The sequence below is a fragment of the Castor canadensis genome, chromosome 13 (assembly GCF_047511655.1).
Source record: "Castor canadensis chromosome 13, mCasCan1.hap1v2, whole genome shotgun sequence".
Lineage (NCBI taxonomy): Eukaryota > Metazoa > Chordata > Mammalia > Rodentia > Castoridae > Castor > Castor canadensis.
The window spans coordinates 43,387,257-43,406,520 of NC_133398.1; the positions used below are offsets into that span (position 1 = coordinate 43,387,257).

The following is a 19,264-nucleotide window of genomic DNA, read 5'->3' on the forward strand; positions in this document are numbered from 1 at the left end:
TGTAAATAAGGATATTTTGACAGTTTCTTTACCTATTTGTATTCCTTTTATTTCTTCTTCTTGCCTAATTGCTCTGGCTAGGAATTCCAGTACTATGTTGAATAGCAGTGGGGATAGTAGGCACCCTTGTAAAATATTCACCAGCTATACATCAGACAAAGGACTGATAACCAGAATATACAGGGAACTTAAGAAACTAAACTATCCTAAAAATCAATGAATCAACTAAAAAATGGGCAACTGAACTTAATAGAACTTTCTCAAAGAAGAAAGTCAAATGGCCAAAAAACACATGAAAAAATGCTCACCATCTCTAGCCATAAAGGAAATGCAATCAAAACCACACTAAGATTCCACCTCACCCCTGTTAGAATAGCCATCATCAGAAACACCTCCAATGACATGTGCTGGCAAGGAGGTGGGGAAAAAGAAACCCTAATCCACTGCTGGTGGGAATGCAAGCTGGTACAACCACTCTGGAAAAAAATTTGGAGACTCCTTAAAAATCTAAACATAGACCTGCCATATGATCCAGCGATCCCACTCTTGGGGATATGCCCAAAGAAATAGAACACAGATTACTCCAGAGGCACCTGCACACCCATGTTTATTGCAGCACTATTCACAATAGCCAAGTTATGGAAACAACCAAGATTACCCACTACTGATGAATGGATCAAGAAACTGTGGTACTTGTACACAATGGAATTTTACTCAGCCATGAAGAAGAATGAAATCTTATCATTTGCAGATAAAGTAATGGAACTACAGAACATCATTCTGAGTGAGGTCAGCCAAGCTCAGAAGACCAAAAATCGTATGTTCTCCCACATATGCGGACTTTAAATCTAGGGCAAATGCAGCAATGTGGTTCGACTTGGATCACATGATAAGGGGAGAGCACATCTGGATGATATAGAAATAGGTAGAAAACCCAAAACATGAAAGCGTTTGATGTCCCCACTCCAGAGGAGCTAATACAGAAACTTTAAAGCAACAGAGGTTATCATAAGAAGGGGATCAGGAACCAGTGAAAAGATCAGTTAGAGATGAATCAACATGGGTCATAACACGTGTACATGAAAGCAATGCTAGGAATACTTCTGTATAGCTATCCCCAACTCAACTAGCAAAAATGCTTTTGTCTTCCTTATTAAGCTTGTGTCTTTCCTTCAATGAAACTAGTGATAAAAGCAGAACAGGACCTGCCTGGAACTAAGGGGGGAAGGAGGGAGAGGGTGGTGGAGGAGGGCAGGGGGAGGAATTACCCAAACAATGTATGCACATGTGAATAAAAGAATTTAAAAAAATACCCTGAAGGGCACATTATTAAGTCCTGAAATGTCTTAGTGGAAGCACAATAGATACCCTGCCTTCACTCTGTATCCCTTTTCTATGCCTCATTTAGTTGAACCCCTTTCTCCTATGCCTCAGCTTTCAAAGTTCTGTTATCTTTTCCCGAAAGCATAGCATTATTTTTAACCACAGAAAAGCTATTTCTACACAAGAATTGTGCACTGAATTTGGCCGTGTTTATACCTTTGGCTTCACATGTATTAGTCTTCTTCCCATCTCTCATGTGCTGTGAAAGCTTTTAAGAAAGCAGACAGGGGGAAGCTTAACACAGAGGGGTCCTGAGAAGACCCTGGAAATAACCCTGGACCAAAGGAGGTCAAAATCCAGGACAGAAAGAGAATCTAAATAGACAACTAAAAATCCTTAATTGGGCTTTTTAACCTTAAAGAGAAGTCCAGAAAAACAAAGCATTCATACATAATTGATGTCTCTTTCCCCTTCAAAATGGTCCTGAAACAAGAGTCAGTATCAAGGACAGAAAAGAGGCTCAAAGGACTGAAGGTATGGCTCAAGTGGTAGAGCACCTGCTTCGTAAGTATAAAGTTTTGAGTTCAAACCCTAGCCCCAGTAAAAAAAGAAAAAAAAGAGGATCCAAATAGGCAGCTAGAGTATCTGCTCCTCAGCTGAGCTTTTTAACATTAAAGAGAAATCCAGAAAAACAAAGCTTTCATGTACAATTTATGGAATGCCCACCAATGAACAATGAATTCTCTAAGCAAATGTCAGAGAAAATACTGGAATGTGTTGATTTTAAGTTGCCATTGTAGATGAATATGTTTCTTCTCTCTACTAAGAAAGAAGTAGAGTTCAAGTATAGTAGATAGGAGAAAGGGGGATAAAGGAGAATGATGGAGGGGGTGAATTCAACTATGATATATTGTGAAAACTTTTATAAATGTCACAATGTACCCCCAATAAAAAAGAAAAGAGTAAAGTATAGCTAAGACATACTATTTAGGGTCCTAAATTATAACTTTATATTGAAAGAGAAAAATGCCTGAGTGATACCCTTGAAGGCATCCAATAGAACCATTCCCTTTTGGAATCCTGGAAAGCAGCTCTTGACCTTTAATATTGTCTCAGTCCTACTACCAATATGACACCACCTATTTATTCTCAGGTAAGTGCATTTGGAGTTGTGAAAGGAGAATCAAAATCTATAAGGAGATTCTGGAAGAATAGAATTTATTTCCTTGTTTGACAGCAATTTTTCTAAAAACCTGGAAGAAAGTCTATTCAAAAGGTTCACTGAGGCAGAGCCCAAAAATAATCGCTCCTTAAAATGCTGTATAATTGAAATGTTGAATGTTGAAGACTTACAGTTAACTAAACAATATACATATATTCAGGAAAAGGGCATTTTGACATTTGAAATTGCATAGACTTGTTGCTGAAAATTTTTTAACAAATTCATAGTAAATAATTCTGATATTTCTGGATGATTGCTATTTCTAGATTATCTAGATTATTATATTTGTAGGACAATTGAGTTCTCAGGGTGACTGTTTTAGCCAATTTCAAGCAAAGGCCTAATTTTGAGATCCTCAAATGGGTAAGACAGTATTGAAGTGAATTAGTAATAGATTATTAAAACCCATCATAATTCTGTATAATGAACATATAGGTTGCATACAGGTCCCAATAGATAGATTGGCTACTGTAGATAATTTTAAATGTAAGAACTTATAATTCTACTTTATAACCAAATGCCACAGAGCAAGTGACACTGGACACTGAGAAGTGCCTGGCCTACCTACAGAATTTTTAAAACTAGTAGTCCTGTCTTCTACTGAAAGTCTAGATTATTCCACAGTCATCCGGAAATTCTGCATTGCTTTTTGATTTATTTTGCATTAATCATCTGGGTCATTTCCTGAGGTTCAGAGTTCAGTGAAAACATCACACACTTAATGGGGTTGATGATGAGGTAGATGATTTTTTTTTCTCTACTCTTCCTGGGAATTTTCTTTTCATTCTTTTGTGAAAAACCTCACCAATAGCTGAGAAATCAGCATCTTGGACGTACTTCATTCAATCTCAACCCTTTGTCTTCTGCCTTGATATGACTTTTCTTCACTCCTTCCCCAGAACAAAAGGAAGTCTTACTATGTGCCTCTTATTGTTCTTAACCTATCCTTATAACAAGTTGTTATCCTCCGTGTTTACAGTTGAAGAACCTATGGTTCACACATATCATGTGACTCATTGAAGTTACCAAGTCATTTACAGCAAAAGAATGAGTACAACTGAAGTAATTCTTAGTCTAATCCTAGCTCTGTCACTTCCTATCTGCATAGCAACAGAAATCACACAAACTTAAGTTAGGATTTTCTGATTTTAAAATTTGAAATACTGGTACCTAAGAAAATTGAAAGTGGATGACTAGTATCAAATAATACAAATACAGTTCCATGTACATAGTATAAAAAGTAATTTTTTTTGTCTTTTCTTTGTTGGTACTGGGGATGAACTCAGGGCCTTGTGCATGTATATGATATGCAAGGACTCCCCCACTAAGCTATATCCCAGCCTCCCAAAGTAATATTTTTATTTCAATGGTTAGCATTATTCTGACTATACTATATCATGCCTTCTTTATTTCCTGCAAATTGTATTGTTCTTTGTTAACAGGACATCCTTCAAGACTTTCACCACATTTATGTTAATCATTGAAAACCCCAGGAGCAAGATGCTGTTGTCTTCCTCAAAGAAGACTGAGTACTTTTTTTTTCTAAGACAGCAGATTTACATATAGCAAGCAGGTTAAATAAATATTATTTCTATTGCGTGTCTAGTATTTTGCAAGACAACCATTTCTCTCTATTGATCAGGAAACTTTAACACTTTGATTTTGATTTAAAAATATCCTCCTTCTACATAGCCAAATAAATTGCCATGTTTTATTTTGCAGAAGACTTTTATGATTTGGGTATTGTCAAAATTCTCCTGTGAAATCCTAAAGGAAAGCTTGAACTATCCTAATGGTCTTTGATGAAAGTTAGATGACACAATGGCCCATGAAGTAACTCCCTTGTCCTAGAAGCACTTTCTCCACTTGGCTTCCAGGACTCCAAACCCTAGTGGGCAGCCTTATCAGCTACTTCTCCTCAGTTTCCTGCTCACTTTCTGGACTTACTATATTGGCATGCATGTGGCTGAGTACTAGGACCTCTTCTCTTTCCCTTCCCTTTTCTTCCCCTCTCTTTCCTTCTGTCACCTTCTTGTGTCTCCTCATCTCACCTATACTGACTTCCTCTGTAAGCACATCACAGCTTGTTGTAAAAAATCCCAAGTATATGGTGATGACTGATTAGCACACATTTATAGTTCAAACTCTTCCCAAATTCCAAATATCTAAATTCAGCTGCCTAGTTAAGTTCCCAGTGGGCATCAACTACTTTTCTAAAGAATATAAACACACTCTCGTTTTACTTATCATCTGCTTCATCTCATTTCATCACAACTCCACTAATTTTTGTGAACTTATGGTTTTCTTTTTCTTTTTTTATTATCATATTATTGTTGTATTAAGGTTACATTGTGACATTTACAAAAGTTTTTACAACATATCATATAACTCCAATATTGATTATTCCAGATCAAAATCCTAAGAATCATCCTTAAATCTTCTTTTTTATTCTTACCCACATCAATGCATCATTAGCAAATTGTTCTAGTTCTTCTTTGTAAATATATCAAAAAGCCAAGCCTTTCTCACCTTCTCTACTGCTACTACCTTGGTCCAAGGCACTAGTTCTCAGCTAGGTCATTTATAGCTGACTCCTAACGGGGCCTCTTCTTCCACCTATGCCTCTTATAGTCTTTTCTCATCTCAGCAATCAGAGTAATCTTTTTAACTCTCAAAATAATTCAAAACTCTCCACTGGTTCCCTATTTTTCTCAAGTCAAAATCCAAAGTCCAGTTATATCCTGTTATCTTTTAGACTTTATCTTCTATGCCCTTTCTTCTTGGTAACTCTACTTTGACACCAGTTTCCTACCCTATGCTCATCACTTGCTAGTTACACTTTCTGTTACTTGTAATTGGAAAGTTTTGCTCAGGTATCAGTCTTTTCTTTGAAGACTTTAAATGTTCCCTTTTCAATAAGGCATGTACAGACTAGTCTCTAAAAATATTTGCAACTCCTCCCAGAGGACTTCTAATATCTTAACCTGCTCTATTTTTTTTTTTTTGCTATTGGTGCTGATCTTCAAATGTAATAATAATACTACTATGTTATATTTATTTTTATTTATCTATATTCTCTATTAAAATGATATCTCTACAAGTGTAAGTGTTATATCTTAGGTCACTGATGAACAAAATTCATGCATGACCTGTCGATGAATGAAAGAATGAGTATGTTATGTCTTAGTGTGGTCACATTCTCTTGCACTTCTTCTGATTCTGATAAGAAAAACTTGTGTTCATTAGGGAAGATGCATCTGTAGGAAATTGTTCCATGTAGGCATATATCATATTCATACTGTTTCTAATTATTTCTAATTTATAGAATTCTTAATGATTTTATTAATCCATTATGGAGATTAGATGAAAGTATTACTGAAAATTCTACATTGAGTTGTCAATAGAGCCTACTTAAAAGTCGAATCCAAAATTTAGCTTATTGAATGTGATATTATTAATAAATGCCTATTATTTGCATGAAGTAGTGTGTGCTGAAAATGATTTTAGGGTTTGACAAAACTTTCTTACTAAAGCATTTGAAAATGATTAAGAAGTTGCATAAGTCTTCCCTGAAATACCCCTCTTTCTCTCAGATAAAGAGTAAAAAAAATAAGATTGTATGCCATACATCATACATTTTGAGTGATATGAAAACACCTGTTCCTTTCTGGTCTATTAGAAATAAAACCTGACCCTCTCTGACAAGACTATGTTTGTGAGTTATAAGCATTTTCTCTTAGGTCTCTATAGTCAACCTCATACTAAAAGTCAATTTTGTTACCAAAGGAATAAAAGATGATAAACTATAAATGGATGATGTAGGCAGCAAGAAGCTAGAAATTAAAAAGTAATAACATGCTCAGCCCATGCAACTGCCTTCTCTCTCTCAAGGAAAAGGTGAAGGAAATGTAGAGGAATGCCCGGGGTCACATTTGGCTTTATTGTTCTTTGACTTTTCTGCCAGAAATGAAACAGGGATTCATTCTTTCCTTCTGCTTTGTTTTTTCTCATTTTCTTTGGTCCTCTGGGAATAAGTTCCTGGCTTAGTGATGATCTAATTTATGTTCTCCAGCACTGATTTTTCCTTCAAGTAGTACTTCAGTTAATTCTTTTTGATTCTACTTCATAGAATTTTCCTATGTTAGTCAAAAATAATTATTTGGGAACTGTATTAGGTATAAGAACTAGGCTAAGCCCTAAACTTTGTGAAATCAGAGCATTAAATACTCAAAGAAAATTCTAAGCAAAACAAGTGGGAACAGGGCCCCATTTGGAAGTGCAGTGGGGATGGTGGGAATCATTTACAACAATATTTTTGTTGTTTTGAGGAATTCAAAGTAGTCTTATCCCACAGTTTGCAAAGTATACAGTCATGGGAAAAGTACTGTATACTTTTCTTCTTGTCTAAAATGGTAAAATCTTGAAGAATAATTTAAATAATAAACACTGATATGCTCAGTTCTTAATATATCTTAGTTTTTCTTTTCCTTAAGATCTAGGGAGGATTCAATTCAATGAATTAATAAATAGGTTTTAGTTAAAATATGCCCTCCCCTAGATAAATGTGCTCTATTTCTCTTGCTTTTGAAATAATTATGCTTTTGACTTATTTCAAGAATTTCTCCTGACATTGAAAGCTGTCCATCCTTATCTTCATGAAATGCATTAAACTTTCTCATGGATAGCAATGTAGTATGCTGTAAAACAAACAAAAACAAAAGCACACTCAGTGCTATAAGCCAGGACACTTAGATCTTTAACTCCTTCTGTGTTATGCAAGTTATTTAAATTAGCAGGTCACATAGTATGCATGCATCATTTTGTTGATTTGTAAAATAGCAGGAATAATGTATATTGGTTTTGCTGATAGTGAGGATTAATATACAATTTGCTTATGATGACTACTCACTTGAGTGCTACTTTTCTCCAACCTTACTTTAAATATCTGGAAAAAAGAAGTATCTTCTGCCTATCTGACCAGATTAATGTACAGAGCACATTAGATAAATATGTGGAAGCATTTATAAAATTGTCTGTCTGTAAGGAATAAGATCAGTACCAGTAATTATCATGAAGTGATCCTCTAACCCCTTGTTCATAGTCTTGCTGAAATACAGAGGCTGAATTCTTTACATCTCCTATTCTCTTTTTCTTATCCTTGCTTCCCATGGTATAGTTATTTTTTTTCCAACCTCTTAATTTCACAAGGTCAGAATGTCCAGCAGCAGCTTTTTTTTTTTTTTTTTTTAATGGCCATTCAGTCTTAACTTTTAGGTCTACAAGTCTAAAGGACTTTACCAGTTAACCAACTTGCTTCAGCCAGATTTTGGGAAAATTATTGAAAGGAGGTTTCCATCAACCATCAATTACCTATACCATCAGATTTGTGGATTGACCTCTGATAGATATACATTGGGTTAAAACTAGTCATTCAGGGTTTGAGGAGGTAGGGTGTAGGTCAGTAGTAAAGCACTTCCTGAACATCCAAGAAAGTCCTGGGTTCAATCCCCAGCACCAAAAACAAACAAACAAACAACAGCAAAGTAAATAAAATAAAAACTAGTCATTCAATTGACTTTGAGGGCTTTCAAGTTTTGCTTCACATAAACATCCTATTTAGACCAATTCATACTTAAATTTCTGCCCTCTAATTCTTATGAAGACAAATTTAGGCCTAAAATTATTCTGCCAAATGGATATATTTTAGTTCCTCTTTTTCTTTTATGGTACTTATTTTATCAAGACAGGGTAATCATTACTTCCATTTTGTATGGCAATTTCACAAAGGTTAAAGATATTTTAAGGTATTACAAATCAAAAAAAGACACAGAAGTGACTGAAAAAAGTAATATCTGAGTTTTTTCTCATTAATTAATTCAGTTAACTATGTTAAGCAGGGAAACTTTTTCTACTTTTATTGGTTAACCGCTTCCATATGTACATTTATAAATTTCTTTTTTTGCAAACATAATCAGTAAAAATAATTTTGTCATCTTACTGCAAAACTTGCATTGCTAACAAATCTTGATTCTGAACATTAATCCCCATTTTCAAGTGCTTTAGGAGATAGGAGACAGAATGTTTCTTTATGCCTGAGTATACTCTGGAGTTTCCTTTCCTCTTGACACTTTCTATACATTCTTGCAGTGAATTCCTACAATTAGTTTGTTGCCTTTAAAAGGAAGGAATCAAGAGAGATTAAAACATTAGCATTCTCATTAATTGATTTCAGTATTTTCATTACTTGGGCTTGAATAAAAACATATACATAACTTTTTCTGTAAATAGTTTAATATTCATTTGTCATTTATCCAAAGCAAAGACACTTTCAGTTAACTTTTGAATTTCTATCTTAAGCACTGATATACTCACATAAAATCTGAAATCTTCTTGCTTATTATTAGGTCCAAACATATGCCATTTCTACTCTTAACCACGTTTTATGCACACAATGGCAATTTAACTCTAAAAGGATGATTTAGCTACCTTACACTTTATATTATGCATTTCACATACTTCATCATAAATATGTAATAGCTCAGTGTTGGTGAGATGTAAAAGTCCTAAAACTGCTTGGGAGATACTTTTTCTTTCCATTTCTTTACAGCCCCAGACAACTCCAATCCTGTAGAAAAGGATCAAGGAGAAGGTAAATTATTTTATTTTATTAAAAGGGATAGAATTATATGATCAGGCCATAAGGTTCCATTTGAACATGTGCACAAGCTGTATTGTCTTGGGTAAGTTACTTACTATATCTGACCATCAAGTATTTGATCTGTAAGAAAATGATGATGATCCCTATGTAAGAAGGTATTGTGAAAATTACATGATGTTACAGATGTGACGCATGCAGCAGAGTCCTTGACACCCAGTGTCACATAAATAAAACCTGTTGTCACTAATAATGGGAAACTCACCCTTAGGAACCTTGGTGTATGACCTTTAGTTGTGCTCCCTAATAAGGTAGTTGCTAGCCTTTAAATTAATTAAAATTAAATTTAAATTTTGATATATAATATCTACATGTAACATGTAAAATATTTCAACATTGAAGAAAACTCTATTAGTCAGTAATGTTTTCAAGTATTAATACAAAATTGTGATATGGAATATTCATGTAATGTGAATTTTTCTTAAAACTATATAAAAATGCACATTTTAGTTTCTTCTTTCCTATGTATAATTACTTACTCATCATTTTCTAAAGTTCATTTTCCTTTTTAGTAAATTGTGATTAATAATAATTCCAGCTTCTTAAGATTGTTGTGATGATTGAATATTTTAATAGAGGTAACTTTGCACAGTGCCAGTGAATCATGCCTGTAATCTTAGCTACTTGGGAGGCTGAGATCTGGAGGATTGCAGTTCAAGGCCAGCCCAGTCAAATAGTTCACAAGACCCCCAAATCCAAAATAACCAAACCAAAATGAACTGGAGGTGTGGCTCAAGCAGTAGAGCACCTGCTTTGCAAGCATGAAGCCTTGAATTCAAAAGAAAATAGAAGTAAAATGCATGGGAGCCATCATCTCTTGGGATACACCCCCAACTCTGGGGGCTCAGATCTCCTGCTTTACACTTTTCTATCTCAATAAACTCCTAGTTTACTCACAAAAAAAAAAAAAAAAAAGAAGAAGAAGAAGAAGGAAAGTGCACAGAATAAGGTAGGGCTTGGGACCTGGTAAATATTGACTAGTATTTTAGGAAAGTGGCACTTCAGAAAACTTATTATAGAAATGGCTCCTCCGATTTGAGTTTACTTAGTAAGTTGTACACTTTTAATGCCTGTAACAAAATGAGCATTTTTTAAAAATGAACTGTATTTTTTCATTAAAGCTTGTCAAGTATTTTAAAGATCTGGGAAAAGAGACTCCAAAGTGGTGTAAAAGTTATGGCAGAGGGATAGCAGCCCTCTTGGAGGAAGTCAGAAGTAGTATTAGGTTTTCCACAGAGCCCTCTTTGATCCTACTGGTTTATAGAACAAAACAGACTTCTGCACTGTTATCCTTATTAGCGCTCCCTGAGGACAGGACTTGATCAGGAGTTAGGGCACTATGTAAGAAAAGCAAACCACAGAGAAGGAAGAATCTCTTGAGGATAAGCGGATAACTTTTGTGCTGCCATTGATCTCTTCACCTTCAATGATGGTTAGAGTCTGTATAAATTCAGCACAGAGCTCTCTGTACTGTTGTTTATAGTTCCAACTTTCAGACTTTTCATTACAGAAGGCTCATTTTCTCTTTCTGTGCTACATATAGCATTGAGATGATAAATAGCTCTTCTGGGGTTGGAGGATTTTTAAGATTATAAATGGTAGTTTAAGCATGTATATTATCTTTTGCTGAGCCCAAAGGAAAAGATATGAATGATTTCATTGATCCATTTACTCTTTTTTAATAAACATGCAAAATACAATCAAAGGTTATTTCTTACTTATTACTTTACAGGTATTCCCTGCCTATGAAATCCTGAACCAAATATATCACAAACATATAAATTGATGAACTGTAGAAGTAGCAGGGATTTTTTTTTTCTCAGAGTCCTTATTGGCTTCTGCGAACTAGAAATCCAGGGGCTGTCTTCCAGGAGGACAGAATGATTACAGGAAGACAAACCTAAGTGCGTTGTGTCGCTGGGTTCCATTGTTGCCACAGATTAGTCTACTGCTGGGAATAGTATGGTTATTAGATTAAACTGCTATCTAGAGAATTATACCTACCCAAATTATTACCAACCTGACCATATATAGCTGGAATTGTAATTAGCAATGTCAGAGTGCTTTCTAGTCAAAGGTCTAAATGAATGTCCTCTTTCTCCAACATTTTCTGATTTTGTAGTGACTTCCTGTTCCTTAAAGACATCTCTTTACAACTAGATATTAGTAATGATTGACACATAGTGAATAAAGGTAAGTGGGGTAAATGAATAAATAAGTGAATTGAAGGAATTAATTCATTGCAGTTATTCAACTTTTTCTAAAAATACACACTCCTCTGAAATAACCACTATTAACATAAAAATGAAATAACCACTATTTAACATAAAAATATTTTTGAATACAGAGTGTAAAAGTGATTTTTTTGTAACTTATTTATAAGTAAGATCTGCCTGTATATTTTTGGAAATGATTTTCCCCTCTATAAATATAATTGCTTGATCATAGTACAAAATAAAGGGAATTATCTTAAAATACTTTAAAATGGTAATTACTTATTTTCCTACTGCTCACAAGTGAGCAAAGTTAACATTTTGGGGTATTTTTATACATTTTTCATGACTTTTTCTCTTACATACTTATATACACACATATGCATACAGACACTTTAAAGAATATAATTATCTAAGTGATGAATTTGCTATAATTCATTTTAAACTGTTCTCTCTTGATGAACATTTAGGAGGCTTCTAACATTTCTTATAATTAAAATTACATATGCTTTCAGTAAAATTCTTCACATAACAGATTCACTAAAGTAAAATATCTGTGTACTTTTTGCTCTAATAAGAATATTTCTCTTACTTTTGAATCTGGGTATTATGAAAAACCTAATTTATGTAAGCTGAAAATCTTAATACTAGCATTAAAGATTTATAATGCAATTGTTACAAACACAAAATTTACTATTAAAACTATCCTGGGAGGAACATTTCTTTTATGATCTTTAGAAGTACACTACATTTACCCACATGGTTATTGCCACCATATAATTGCAGCTTTAGAGTTTGGTGTATACTAACAGTCCAAGCTTTATCATTCAGAATGTTTTTTATGTTTCACTATGACAGTCATACCCTCTTCTAAGTCTTGAAAAGTACTGTGACTAGTAGCCATTTTTAGATAGTCACAGTAATTGTTGATATTCAGAATTGGAATTGGATTGATAAACTATGTTCTGAATCTTGAGATTCATTGTTCAGGTTGTGTTGGGAGGGTAAGAAAGGAGAAAGGTGGAGGGATAGTTGGAGAGGAGAGAATGTGAATGAGAATGGTGATGGAAATTAATTGCTTGTCTTTTATATTGTTTTTGCCTGTTTACTTATCCTGTTGAGATATCTATTTTTCTCATCTTTATTTTTTCCACATTGTACCTTCTTAAATTTATCCTTATCCTTCTGTTCCTATCTAACCATAGTAGTTAAGTTATTCTAATATGTGCAGACTTCACCTCAGATCTGTATCTTTTTTACCACAGCTCATGTCTTTCTCAGCTCTTCTATCTACCTATTGTTATCAAGTGATGACAGATATAATAATTTCATGAAAAGGAAACTTATTTTGTTTTCTTCTATCTTCTATCAGTCTTTTAATGTTAAGACTGTTTCTTTGTTTTTGATTTTCAGTCTCATCTCAGGGTTCTATCTCTCATTTTCATCCCAACAATTTCCAGACTTATACAACAAACTCAGCAAAGCATGATGGCACTCCATAAAGGACTGATGAACATAAGCAGTATAAGTAGTGTAATAGGCAGTTGCAAAAGCATTGGGATGTAGGTAGTGAAAATTGAACATTGTCCTCTCTGCCAGCCTTCCTCTTTCTTTTTGTTCTGATCTCATTCTCCTATTGGACTTTATGAACTAAATCACTGAGCTCTTGGCATCCTCTTTGGTTGGGTCTCCTTCGTTGGATATAGTTGCTGTGTCCAACTATTCTCTCCCTCAATCTCTCAAAATCTTTTCTCTCCTATCCTCTCTCATCTTTTGCAGTGTATCCCATGACAGTTTAACCTGCCTGAGGATTAGGGAATAATAGGTCTTGTGATACAGGGACTCATTTTACTGAAAAGGAAGGAAGACACAGTTTCCTGGATGTCTGTGTATCTTGTCAGATCAAATAGGGTGTAAATATTCTCTTCACACAGGAGAGGCTGTAAGCATGCTATAAAAAGTCTCTGTATGCCTCTCTCCAGTATCACAGGATCTTTCTAGACTGCCATTTCAAATGTACTTTGCCATGATTTTATCTCTTTGCTCTCATTGTCTGGATTCATTCAGTATCTTTTTCCTGGATCTTTTGGATAGATGCTTTATTAATAATTACATTTGGTTCTTTGTTATAGATTCATCATTATATATTGTCTGTAGATTTTCCTCAGCTCCACATTCTGTCTACTGAAGTCAGTACTATTATGAAACATCATTGAGATGCTATCATTAGAAGGGATCAAGATAGTTCTATGGTAGCCTAATAGTTCCCTGTTGCTCTTTAACTTCCTGGCTTGAGATGTGAATTCTTATTTTGCCATGTGCTTCTGTCATTGTGATGACTCTCCATGAGCTCCTCACCAGAGTCAAGCTGGTGTTGGGGCCATGCCCCAGAAATTCCAGAACTGTGTAGTAAATAAACTTCTTTACTTTATTAAGTTACACAGCCACAGAAATTTTTTTATATTAATAGAAATAGACTAATATGTCTACTATGATTATATTGTATCAAAATAATTAGCAATGGAGAAACATCACTAGGAATTTGAACTTTTGAATCAGACATAGATCTAATTATAAGAACTGGCAGTTTCAAACTGTGTGATTTTGAGGAAGATTATTCTGTAACTACTCTGAATTTGAGTTCTTCATTAATAAAATATATATGATAATAGTAACAACACGATAGATTTATTATGGACATTAGGTGCAATAAGTAAAATACTTAGTGCATTACGTACAGCACGAAAACTGCTTAACAAATGGTTGGTGTCATCTTTTTTTTAGTGGTAAGTGGAAATACTTAGGCATAGTGATCTGTGAGTTTATTTTCCAATATTAAAAATCTCTAAGTAAATTTTATTTTCCCAGATCCACCTCATTTATGATGGTCTGGGTTTGGTCACATAAAGTGATATAAACAGAAAAAACAACAAAAATATGAAGAAATGTTTCATACCTGAAAATGGTAGCTATTGTACTTATATAAAATCCAAGTTTATATTCTACAGATTGTGGATTGGGAAATTCATAAATGTGGACTTTATTACTGCCACCTGGAATTGTGAAGTCTCACCTGGAAGAGACAGTTGATAATCAAACAAGAACCATAAAGTTTAGGAGAATCTGGGGAATGCCAAAGTAAAAAGGAGGAACATATCCATAAAATAAAGTGCTAATTTGTACTCCAGGGCCAGCATTTTCATTCTGGTTCTCTTCCAAATAAAGCTTCCTAATTCTGCCAAATTTCACATGTGTAAGTTTGTACTTTGCAATTTGGCACTGTACTGCTTGGTGAGAAGGCACCTAATTCCTATCACCCCCTTTTTCTTTCCTGTTCTTTTAAGGAGAAAATTTCCTCTTCTGCTCCTTGACCTAAAAATGAAATAATGGTAAGTAAACACTACATCCCAGGGAATCCTTTACACACATAGTATTTTAACACAGCACTTATTATATCCAAAGTGGCTCAGTTATGGGCCATTCCCATGGCCCTCCAATCTTACACTCTTGAATATGCTTAGTCAAAAACACCTGGGTTACAGAGGCAGTCAGAGATATTTAACGGGATAACTCCCTATGCTGTCATTTGGTGCTACTATATTAAACAGCTTCTCTGCTTCAAATTACAAAATCCTGGGGTCATATAGTTTTAGAGAGCAAATTCAGCAGTTCCCAAACTGTGTCCCAGAGTAATATGCCATCATCCCAAGAGATAATGATATGAAAGAAAGAAGAGGGGATTCTGTGGTCAAATAAATGTGTTAACCATTTTTCTTATGATATTTTCAGAATTGTTTCCATATTAATGGGATTGTGAATAAAAGCAAAGAAAAAAATGAGAGAGAAAGAATGCATGACATATATAGCCTTTCCCAATGACTATATAACTGACAGAATAGCTCACATGGTAGTGTCTGCCTAGCAAGCTTGAGGCCCTGAGTTCAAACCCCATTACTACAAAAATTAGAAGTATTCCAATGACTGTATGACATGTGTTAGCATTTTCGTGTGGGCAATCATTATGCAGAATAGTTTGAGAACTACCATGTGCTTCCACCACTTCATTTCACTGATAAAGAAACAGACCTGCTGTGAAGACAAGAACCTACCATTTCATAAAAATTAGGGTTTAGTTTCAGACTATTAAAAATTAATCTAGTTGGGCAAGAGAATATAGACACCTTCCCATTTGGCATCACAATTGCAAGCATTGGGAGACTTTTCTTTCCCAGCTCCCCTCTTCCTTTTTCCACCTACTGTTAGGTGCAACCTTATGGAACTTGTGCTGTTTCTGAAGATGCATGGTGCCAAATTGCCTTTTGTTTCTATAAAGGTGAATATCAACCTAGCATTCCTATCATCATGCCATGGACTCATTTGAGACCTGAGCATGTTTCTCACTCCACACATGTTCATCTCATTCAGTGTGAATGCTAACAGTAATACACTGATAAGCACAGTTTCATTTTTTTCACCTGGTTTGCTTTCGTAGTTATTCACTTGCGATGGATATAGCATTCTGTCTTTTCTTATGTTTCACAATAACAATATGAATATTTAGAAAAAAGTTGTTTGTGATTTTGTGTTTACTGTGTCTCCATTTAAAAAACCAGATGAATCTGATATATGATAAAGGAAACCAGTACAGTTAAGAGTAGGAAGAATTAGTGCTTTATTAATCATGAACACAAAATATGCGCACCAGACCTCTATTTCATACTGCCAAATCTTCTGTCTTCCTCCGCTGCAGGATAAGCCTCATGACCTCCATCAACAGTCAGTGTGGCTTTCAGATCACTGCAGAAGGGGAGGGCAAAAACTGCATACTACGCATGCAAGCACACACACACATCCACAGTAAATCAACCTCTCACAGAAAGAAAAGAAAATTGTCTTGATAACTGTGATTATGTGAAAATGATGTCAAAAGATTTTCCCTTGTTCCCACCCCCGCCCCGGGGGTTGGAGGCGTGGCAGAAATCTAATAGCACAGTATATTCTCATTTTCTTTCTATGTCTCTGTTTCTCTTTGCCTCTCTTTCTCTTTGTCGCTTCTGTCCCCACAAAAGTTTCTTTCCCCCTCTTTGTCTTTCTGTTTATGACCTTTTCATTTTGCCTGTCTGACCCTGTTTCTCTACCACTGGCCCTCCTCCTTTCTCATTTTCCTCCATTTCTCTATATTTTTATTGATCTCCTTATCACTGTTTTCTCTAGTCTCTTACTCTGTGTCTCCTCTCTCTTTCTCAGTCTCTATATCTCTTTATTTTGCTGTCTTGCTCTCTGTTTTGCCCATTCCCTCAACTAGTTCACAGTTCCTTACATAGTTGAACAGTAGTCATCAGAGTTTGAAGTATGGGGTATACAATTGTGCTAAAAGTAGAGATCTTCAGAATCAGAGATGAGCAAGGCCATTTCCCTACTCTCAGCTTTAATCTTAGATTAAAGTCACTACAACTAATCACAGTGGTGTCACTAAGGGTAGAAAGGGCTATCCTTGCATCCTGAGCTAAAAGAGGACTGCCTGCAAATACTTGGAAGCAGTCTAAGTACCTCAGTAACTGTTAGGTCACTACTTGTGAATGGTTCTCAGAATTTTAGTCCTTGGTCCATAGAGGTTCCTAAGTACATTTAGAGGGGTCTGCCAGGAGAAAACTATTTTAAAAACAAAATGAAGGTGTTATTTGTCTTTTCACTGTATTGATAATTGTCTTGATGCCACAAGGACAGTGGCAGATAAAATTGTTGGAGCTTTAGCACAATTCAAAATGGTCACAACAAAGCAGGTGGGGGAGTGGGGAGAGGTGGCCCACAATGTATACACATGAGTAAATGTAATAATGATAAAATTGAAGCAAAGAAGATAACTAACAACAACAACAAAAAAAAAAAAAAACCGAAGTGGTCACAACAAACTGTTTCTCATAGTCATTGTATTTTTCAACATTGGTTATTTGAAGCAAACCAATAAACAATAACAACAACAACAAAAAACAGTTTACTTAACTTCATCATGAATTATGATGAAGTAGTATAGATTACTTTCTGTAATTTTCCCTCTGAATGAATCGTCTTAATGTTCTGTAGGATGATATGTAAAGCATGAATAAAGCACTTTTGCTGCAAAGTAAAGTAGGATACCACGTTGAACAAAATCACTTTTGTGATTGCTTAAGTTGCAAACTAAACTACTTTTTTATTGTTGAACTTTAACATAAAAACATGATTCATGTTGAACTTTAACATAAAAACATGATTCATATTCCTGTAAAAGTTGCAGAGATGTAATTTGACAAATATTTCTCAAAGGTAAACAAAGCGTCTTTGTTGCTTCATAACTCTTTTGTAGTTGCTGTCAGTCATCAAATTTGAGCTTTTAAATGAAAACTGGAAGTTGAAAACATTTTGTATGCCACTATAAGCTTGACAGACTCCCAATATATAAAATTTTTTAGTGATATAAGTGATGATGTTAAAAAATGTAACTGATTGGTATTGTATATCTGTTAATAACTCGAAGGATTAGTGCAATATTTAATGAGCCACTATTATACCAGTGGGGTTTAACATAACTGTGAAAAATTATTTTTTGTGATTTTAGATTTTATATTATAAGTAACATTTTAAAAACTGCTACTCATAGAATATTGTTATGCTATCAAGAAAGGATATCTATAATGACTTACAAGTTTTGAAAATCTCTCTTTTCCAAATACATGTCTGCATCAGCCTAGATTTTTTTATCTGTTTCAACCAAAGAACCAAAAAAATCACATAGATTTAATATAGATTGAATCTGATTGTCCTATACTAAGACAGACTTTAGGGTAATTCATACAAAAAAATGTAGAACAATAATACTTCACTATTTTTTTGTTTTGGAAAATATCATCATTCATAAAAATATGGCACTTATGAATTTTATTGTTATTTTTAAATAAATGATAAATAATGACACTATTATTTTAAAGCTTCTCAGCTTTCATTCTTAAAATCATAAAAATAAATTGGTAGTATCCAAATTAACTAATGTTCTTCTGGTTCTTCCTAATTTTAAAGAATGTAATTGGACTTTCATTCCAAAACATTTGAGAACTGATTTAATACAATTTTCTATTTCCTTCATATGCCTTAGTTCAGGTTCTGAGAAAGAAACTGATAAATGTTTAATTCACTCATGCCTCTATTTTACCTTGAATAAATAGTCTCAAAACAAACCTGTGTACCCCAATTCCTACCTCTTGAGTGGGGAATAACTTCCTCAAAAATGTTCAATAGCCTTCCAGTCATTGGGAGTCATTGTTGGCCAGTCATTGTCTAATCTCATGATGATTCTGGGATGTCTTTTATATTTAGTAAATATTTGGATATGTATTCTGTGCCTGTCCCTCTGGCATTGTACATACATTTTACCTGTATCTTTTACTTAAAACATTTAAAAGAATACTGTGAAAGTAGTAACAAGAATCAGTTATTAGTAATTTTTAATTATATAGCAAACCAATCCAAATCTTAGTGACTTAAATATCATTTTATTTGCTTATAATTCTTTGGGTGTGCACTTTGATCTAGGCTCAGCTCATTGGCACCGCTGTTTATCTTTCCCATGGAACTAATAGCTATGGTCATCTGGCAGCTTGATTGGGCCTGGATGGTCAAAAGATGACCACATCCCTGTCTGGCAGTTTGTGCCTGCTTGGTATGCCATATGTCTCTGGCATGCTAGTGTGGTTTCTTCTTTTGATGGCAAGAGTTTCAAAAGGACAACAGCAGAAGAATGCAAGGTTTCTTAAA

At 34.5% G+C, this 19,264-nt stretch overlaps 1 protein-coding gene across 43 annotated transcripts in view; it reads left to right on the forward strand.

Annotated features, from left to right (window-relative positions):
• Positions 1–19,264, forward strand: part of Lingo2 (leucine rich repeat and Ig domain containing 2) — a 1,208,229-nt gene that overhangs the window by 195,822 nt on the left and 993,143 nt on the right. The window contains exons 1-2 of one of the 43 annotated variants that reach the window (XM_074051639.1): positions 5,903–11,453; positions 14,818–14,862. The exons of the other annotated variants lie outside the window; for them this stretch is intronic. The gene's annotated coding sequence lies outside the window, so the exon portion shown is untranslated. Of the gene's footprint in view, positions 1–5,902; positions 11,454–14,817; positions 14,863–19,264 lie in introns of those variants that run through there. 43 annotated transcript variants of the gene reach the window in all.